This window comes from Centropristis striata, chromosome 1 (assembly GCF_030273125.1).
Source record: "Centropristis striata isolate RG_2023a ecotype Rhode Island chromosome 1, C.striata_1.0, whole genome shotgun sequence".
NCBI lineage: Eukaryota > Metazoa > Chordata > Actinopteri > Perciformes > Serranidae > Centropristis > Centropristis striata.
This window is the reverse complement of record NC_081517.1, coordinates 2,390,493-2,399,094: the sequence shown is the minus strand read 5'-3', so window position 1 is coordinate 2,399,094 and position 8,602 is coordinate 2,390,493.

The following is an 8,602-nucleotide window of genomic DNA, read 5'->3' as shown; positions in this document are numbered from 1 at the left end:
AAACATTCAGCAAGTAAATTAACCAGAGCAATATAAAGAGGTGAACTTTATTGTCTCTTGACATTTGCACTTTTTAACACATTTAGCCTCCAGGCTCATTTCCTAAACATGTTTGTTTTTGTTTTTTTTGCAAAACCTGCAAAGCCAAGAAAAGCTATAAATGTGGGTTTACATAATTTTAGTGCAATACGACTCTGTACACATTCTCATATTTGTACAATGTGACTTCCATGTGATATAATGACATATGGGTGTGGCACTTTGTTAAACAGAGCGTGTTATTGTAACATACTGGTTGAGTTAGTTTATGTAAAGTTTATTGTAAGTTAGTTTCAGAGTTAACCCTCTGCAGAACTGCAGCAGTTATTTGAAACTGTGTCGTACCTATTTCTGACTGAATGTAGACAAAAAATACACATCCCAACTTCCCACACTCTAAACTGAATCACTGCAACATGTTTGCTGGGAGAATATTAACACTGGACCACATTCTGAGTGTGAACTTTGTACCGCCTAGCTCTCGCTTTTCGACAGATTTCAACATGTTCCAAGTAAGCATTTCACCTGCTAAAGATGTTCAGTGATTAAAAAAAATGTAAAAATGCAAATAAAAACTTTTTTATTATGAATATAATACACATGATTTGGAAGGATTGGTTCAAGTGTTGCAAAAATGCAACACTGGGCTTCAAAAATCAAATAAGTAATAAGTTTTCAGACAAAAAAAATCAAGATACTCAAACAAAATATGAATACACTGCAAAAAACATGAAGCTTATCAAGTATTTTCGTCTTATATCCAGCAGTAGTATCTTAATTATATTGTTTTTAGTATAATTTACCTATTGACCATAGCTTTATGTGCTTATTTAATTATTAGTATTATTATTATGTGCTTATTTAATCATCATATTGTTTAAATATTTATTTTCGACAAATTTCAACATGTTCCAAGTAAGCATTTGAGCTGCTAAAGATGTTCAGTGATAAAAAAATAAAAAATAAATACAAATAAAAACTTTTTTATGATGAATATAATACACATGATTTGGAAGGATTGGTTCAAGTGTTGCAAAAATGCAACACTGGGCTTCAAAAATCAAATAAGTAAAGAGTTTTCAGACAAAAAAAATCAAGATACTCAAACAAAATATGAATACACTGCAAAAAACATGAAGCTTATCAAGTATTTTCTTCTTATATCTAGCAGTAGTGTCTTAATTATATTGTTTTGAGTATAATTTACGTACTGACCATAGCTTTATGTGTTTATTTAATTATTAGTATTATTATTATGTGCTTATTTAATCATCATATTGTTTAAATATTTCTTTTTGACAGATTTCATCATGTTCCAAGTAAGCATTTGACCTGCTAAAGATGTTCAGTGATAAAAAAAAATGTAAAAATGCAAATAAAAACTTTTTTATTATGAATATAATACACATGGTTTGGAAGGATTGGTTCAAGTGTTGCAAAAATGCAACGCTGGGCTTCAAAAATCAAATAAGTAAAGAGTTTTCAAACAAAAAAATCAAGATACTCAAACAAAATATGAATACACTGCAAAAAACATGAAGCTTATCAAGTATTTTCGTCTTATATCCAGCAGTAGTATCTTAATTATATTGTTTTTAGTATAATTTACCTACTGACCATAGCTTTATGTGCTTATTTAATTATTAGTATTATTATTATGTGCTTATTAGGGCCTCGGGGCAATCTCTCGCTCCAGGCCACAAATTCCACTCCACAGAAATAATTTATACATAAAAACGTAGGAAAATTAGTCTTCTCCCTCACAATCCTCTGGTAAAGCTGTCAGAGTTATAGTTTGGGCGTAGGACGCACAGATGATCCACCAACACCACCAACAGCCTCATTGGGTCCCATATTAAAAACGCAGGGAGATTTTTTAAAAAAAGGAAGATGGAACAGTTTTTTTTAGATCACTCTAACAAAGCAATTTTTTTATTTTTCTTGAAAAAAAAACATATGTAGACGTTCAGGAAGAACTCAGGACGCTCAAAGTGAAGTCGGATCAATGATAGATATTATGGTTTTGCCAAAAAAGCTTTCTGTTCGAGGCCAGAAATTCCAGTCTGTCCACCTCTGCTGTCACTGAGCCGGAACAGGTGTCAGTTAACTCTGTTGATTGCTTTGATCTGATTGCCTTTGATCTTTGATGTGATTACAGTTACAGATACACAAACATGCACATAAGCGTGCACACTCCTCACAAATGCAAACACATGCTTCAAACACACACACGCGCACACACACACACACACACACACACACACACACACACACATTTTGAGGTTAAAGGGCATAGTTTGAAATCTCTGAAGAATCTCATCATAGTGTACACACACCGGCAGTAGCCCCCGTGGCCCTTTCAGAATTTCCCCAGAGGAAATTTTCTAGTTTAATTATCTTATTGTTTAAATACTTCTTTTTAGGATTGACATTGTGAGCTCCTTCATGCTATTTAAGCTATTCAACTGTTGAATATGGTGAGCTGTTACATAAAATATTGGTTCCAGTTGAGAGTTTTAGTTATATGTAGGTTGAATACGATTTCAAAAGCATTTTCTACCACCAAAACGTGCTCGTTTCAGGTATTTCTGGCTTATTTTAATGTCACTACAGTCGGGCTACTCAAGCCATAATTGCTCAAAATAAGTATATTTGTATTTATTTCAAGCTATCATTGGTTTTCCAGTGCCTACATATTTTTTTACTTATTTAAAGTATCCTTACAAAGAAACATTTACTTTCTGCACTGGAAGATAATTTCACTTGTTTTGAGTATGCATTTGCTTAATTCTAGTTATTTATTTCTTATTTTTTGCCAGTTGGTTTTTGCAGTGATTGTAGAAGACCAATGTAATAAAATACTAATTTTGCAAGGTCGAAAGAAAAGAAAAGAAGAATTTCAAATGTAAGTAATACGATTCATTTTAGTTTTATTGTGTCAACAAAAATCTTTTTAGTACATATTTTGAATTAATTGAGTCACCAATGCCTAATTATCTAGATTTTGTTCAAATTAAAGTGGTGATACATTTTCTCAAAATCTTTCAAAAAAGGCAAAAAAAACATTTTAATACATTATATATTATAATTATATTCTGTATCAGAGGCTGATCAATGTAAAATAAAATTAAAAAAACATGCTCAACTGATAAACAAGTGCAAAGGTGTTTCATGTTGTGAAACAGCTCACATTAAAATATGATTCTGAAAACATATTGACACATGGCTCACCTTGACATGATTCTGTATTCATGTATTCTTTGGCTGTCGTCTAGAAACAGTTTGTCCTCAGGCAGTCAGCTGTTGTTTCACCCCAAATACCCCTCACAACCACAGAAGTCTCTCACGCTGCTCTGCAGGTCACGAGTTCAGATAAGGTTCAAATTTGTCTACTGTTTCAAAATAAATGTGCCATTCTTTTTCTGAAATCATAATCATGCAGTGAAAAACAGTCTTCATTGATTGAACCTACACTGCAAAAAAAGAAAAGTTGGGTGAACTCAAAATTTCAAGGCAACAAACTTCGATAAAATTTTAAGTTGGACAATTAAACTAAATATTTTAAGTTTTGCAAAAATCCAACTTGTATTTTTTGGCCTAAAACAGTGATTTAAGTTGGTAAAACTTGGAAATATAAATTATTGACATTTAGGGCAATAATGTAAGTTAGCACAACAAAGGAAGCCAGTTGTCTGCTCAAAAACAAGTTGGTGAGTTGTTGTTACTTATATCTTTAAGTTGGGGTTCACAACAAGGGACAATAGTTCTGATAACTCTTATTTCTTTGTTGTGAAATGCAGGAAAGTGGTGAAATTCTGTTATTAGCGAAACCTAGCAGCTAACTGATGCTAGCGGCTAACTGATGCTAGCGGCGCTGCTTGTTACAGCTACAAGAGTAGCCATTAGCGTATCAATGCTAACTCAAAATTGTGGCCGCAACATTAGCTGACATTTCATAGCAGCGTTACAATCGTGCCAATTCAGCACATTGCAGAAGTTAGCAGAAGTAAGGATTAAAAGTTATTACAATGTAAAATTATAAGTTAGTACAATTTACAGTTGAGTTGACAAAAATCTGAATTAAGAGTTGAGCAAACTCAAAAACAAAACTTAAAATATTTAGTTTAATTGTCCAACTTAAAATTTTATCGAAGTTTGTTGCCTTGAAATTTTGAGTTCACCCAACTTTTCTTTTTTTGCAGTGTATCGGCTCAGCTCACTTAAAAAAAGTTTAATTTGTCCGGTAAAACAAAATTAAGACATTTAAATGAAATACATTGTTCTGCAACAATCAGACACTGTGCACACTGCTACTCTGATTTTTTTTAAAAGGGGCAGAGTTGTTGTTTATTTGAGCTGAGTGATTAATGGTGATGGTATGTTCGGAGGTTGGGAAAGGTGTGACTGTGGTTTCCTGCGAAGCAATGCATGAATGAGATGTGCAGACGCTAACCAGTGGTAAAAGATCAGATCAGATCTCTTACTTGATTAAAAGTACGGATACAACACTGTGAAATGACTCCACTACAAGTAAAAGCCCTGCATTCAAAACTTACCAAAGTAAAAGCACAAAAGTATCAGCATCAAAATGTACTTAAAGTAGCAAAAGTAAAAGTACTTTTTATGCAGAATGGACCCACTTGGATTGTTTTATATATTTTAAATATATAATTACATTATTTGTATTGATGCATTTATGTAAGTAGTTTTAATTTGGTGAAGATAGAGCTCATTTTATCTACTTAATATACTGTTATTAATTTTAAAAAAGTCTAATCATTTTAAATGCATCATATTTTTTTATGTTAAATCCTGACGTGAAAATAACTCAAGCTGTCAGCTAAATGTAGTGGAGTAAAAAGTACAATATTTGCCTCTAAATGTAGTGGAGTAGAAGTAAAAATTACATGAAATGAAAAATACTCAAGTAAAGTACAAGTACCTCAAAATTTTACTTAAGTACAGTACTTAGTTACTTTCCACCTCTGATTATAACTGATATCAATCTAATCCAATCCACTTTATTTTTATAGCACAATTTTAGCAAACACAAGGTTTCCAAAGTGCTGCACAAACAATAAATACATAACACAATACAAAGAGATGTAGTAAACAATAGAACAGTAAGATGCAATAAGATAAAATAAATTAAAAATGGGATAAAAATAAATAAAATAAAATGTAAAATGTACTGCCCGCACAAAATAAGATATGCATGAATACAATAAAAAATATCATCCTGCAAACAACATTGTATTCTACAATTACTTAAATGTATTTTCACAGAAGATAAGATTAAAAGATATCCCCTCTCTGCAGAATAATTTATCTCTGTGCTATGCAATGCATATACTGTGTGTGAGAGTTGCTCTTGCACTTGAAATGTGCCTTGCTTTTGCAGAAAACCAGTTCAATAAGTCTTTTTGACACATTTACTGTGTCACATACAGCATCCACTTTCCATGTGAAGGGGAATGTCTCCTCAGAATGCAAAAGGCCCATTAAAGTCTGAGTACGAAGTTCCTCTCTGACACAAATAACTGCGGCTTGCGGTGGAAGCAGGAACAGTGTGCTCGAAATGCGCCGTGGCATGAGAAATAACCCGCGGGGCTTTTACCTGGGTGTGTTACTGTCAAGTATGAGCCAACATAAAACAATATCTCCCTTTCTATCTCATGTAGGAGAGGCAGACGGTGATGATTCACCTCAGCACAGTGTGCATCTTAACAATGCTCCTGTGCCTTTGTGTTTATTCTATTCCAGGCCCGTACTCGTTTCTATTACACCTTATGATTCCCTGCAGGTATTAACCGCACCCTCTGCAGCAGTAATTCATTCACCGTGTCTCATGTTCAGATGCACGGAGAGATCTGGAAATTTCCAGCAGAGAATTCTCCGCTTTTAACTGAGCAGATTCACTTTTACTGTCAAATCTAAAAGTAACTAATATCTGCATTGTCTCCTGATACTGTGAGTCAGCTTCACTGAGCTGAATAAAGGGACCATGTGCACAAAATTAGGCTCTTAATTGCTTGTGCTTTGGTAATAATAAGGGTTATAGCAGTCAGCTGAGGGACATTTCCTCTTGGTGCTACTGTGTTTTCTGTCTTCATGGACCAAATATCTGCAGAGTTGGTGCAACAGCAAAAAGCAGATGTTCAGGGAATTTGCTCACTCTGTAAGACAACTTTTTACTTTTGCAATTAGGTTGCGAGTTTGACACCAGGAGGGTAAATTTAATGTCAGGATTTCAATTTAAAACAGGACTCTTTGTTTGTGTGCACGAGTTGCAAGGATCCAACTGCAAAATGTTTGTATTTTTATTGCGTTTGCCTTGTGTAGTCATCAAGGTTATTATAGTTAATGAAAACTAACGAAATAACGAAAACTAGAATTGAAAAAACATTTTCGTTAACTGAAATAAAAATAAAAACTAGAGTTTTTAAAAAACGATAACTAACTGAAACTGTATTGTATGGTTACAAAACTAACTAAAACTAACTAAAATTATAGTGAAAATGTCCTTAGTTTTCGTTTTTGTCAACTTTTTTCATTCATAATTCAGTGTTTCTATTTGAACATGCAACACATGGTGAATATGTTTACTGAGACTGGGATGTTTACACTAGAACCAAAATTCAAAACAGTTAATAACCTCATTGGGGCTGAGATGATAAACCGAAGGAAATAAAGGCAAAATTTATTATGACCACTTTGAATCTCGCACCCAACATATAGCCCATTACAAAAAAACTAAAACTAACACTAAAACTAATAAAAACTAAACTAAAACTAAGCATTTTCAAAAACTAAAAACTAAACTAAAACTAGAAAACTCACTCTAAAAACTAACTAAAACTAACTGAATTTGAAAACAAAAATTCACAACGTAATTAAAACTAAAACTAATGAAAAATCCAAAACTATTATAACCTTGGTAGTCATGCAGAATCATTTTGAGACAGTGAGGGAAATGAATCAGATCCTCTTTGCCTAAACTTGATTTTGCTCTGCTGCACAGAGCTGCAAAACAACAATTATTTATGTGGGTCACTAATTACATGGGATAGAACATTTGGCTATAGCAACAATGTGATAATAAAGTGCTGTCCAAAAGCAGTGAAAGGGAGAGAGTCTTTAACACTGACTCATAAAGACCAACAGATTATCTTATAATTATTATTAATTTATAAACCAGGTGAATCACTGATGTTCAGAAGTCTCTACTTGATTCAACTCCACCCAAATGAAGAAGCTTTTTGATGACTCAGGTGTCCAATAAACCTCACAAACCAACTCTGCACTTTTTCTGAAATCATAATCATGCAATGAAAAACAGCTCTTAAAAATTAAAGTCTTCATTGATTGAACCTACACAGTCATGGAAAAAACGATTAAACCTTCAGTTTCTTGTTCATTTTCATGCCTGGTACAACTAAAGGTACATTTGTTTGGACAAATATAATGATAACAACAAAAATAGCCCTTAAGAGTTTAATTTCAGAGCTGATATCTAGACATTTTCCATGGTGATAGGTTGATAATAACCAAAATCATTATCAAGAAAAACATGGAAAATGGCTAGATATCAGCTCTGGAATTAAACTCTTCTGAGCTATTTTGTTATTGTTATATTTGTCCAAACAAGCAGGTGAATCACTGATGTTCAGAAGTCTCTACTTGATTCAACTCCACCCAAATGAAGAAGCTTTTTGATGATTCAGATGTCCAATAAACCTCACAAACCAACTCTACACTTTAAAGAAAATCACATTTAGTAGAAGAGACTGGGGTGGTTGTGACAGCAGAAGGGATGACCTGAGATTTATGAGATTACAATTTATGTGCAACAATTTTCTTCATGACCTTGCATGTGAAATTTCATATCGGTGTGAAGAAGTGTGCAGATTTTACAGCTAAAAATGTGTTCAGTTATGACAGAAATACTAGTCCAAGTCTACATTTTAGTCCTGATGCTGTTGAGGTTAAATTATGTAACCTGTGTGGTATTTTATCTATGCTTATTTCAAACCACTGTGCTGCTAAAAAATGCTGTCTGACATGGGTGCGGTGCTACAACTAGCTCCAATAGAAACATATGCATAAGGATATAAATATGCATATATAATGAGACAAACACATAGAGGACATAATGTTCTGGAAGAAAGTCTTTTCTAGCGTTTTTTTTAAGGATTTGGGGGAAAATATTATTATATTCTTCATATTTTAAAGCATTAAACATTTACAGCACAGTAATCAACTCCTGGTATAATGTGTATTTGCATGATAAGTATCTGACTGGCTGTGTTCCCTATATCCACTTTCTTTTATTTCTTTGAAGTTTCTGTCCCTGTCCTGTAGTGTCTGATTCCTGCATGTTTATTACTTTAACCCTTTGATGCACAACATATGGACAACCCTTCTAATACACAACATGGGTCAAAAATGACTCATTCATACAAATTTGATTTAAAATGAAATGACCTAATACTATAATAATAGTAATTTGTTTCAAATAGTTACTTTCCACACTCATATATTTAATCTATTTAACATGTTTATG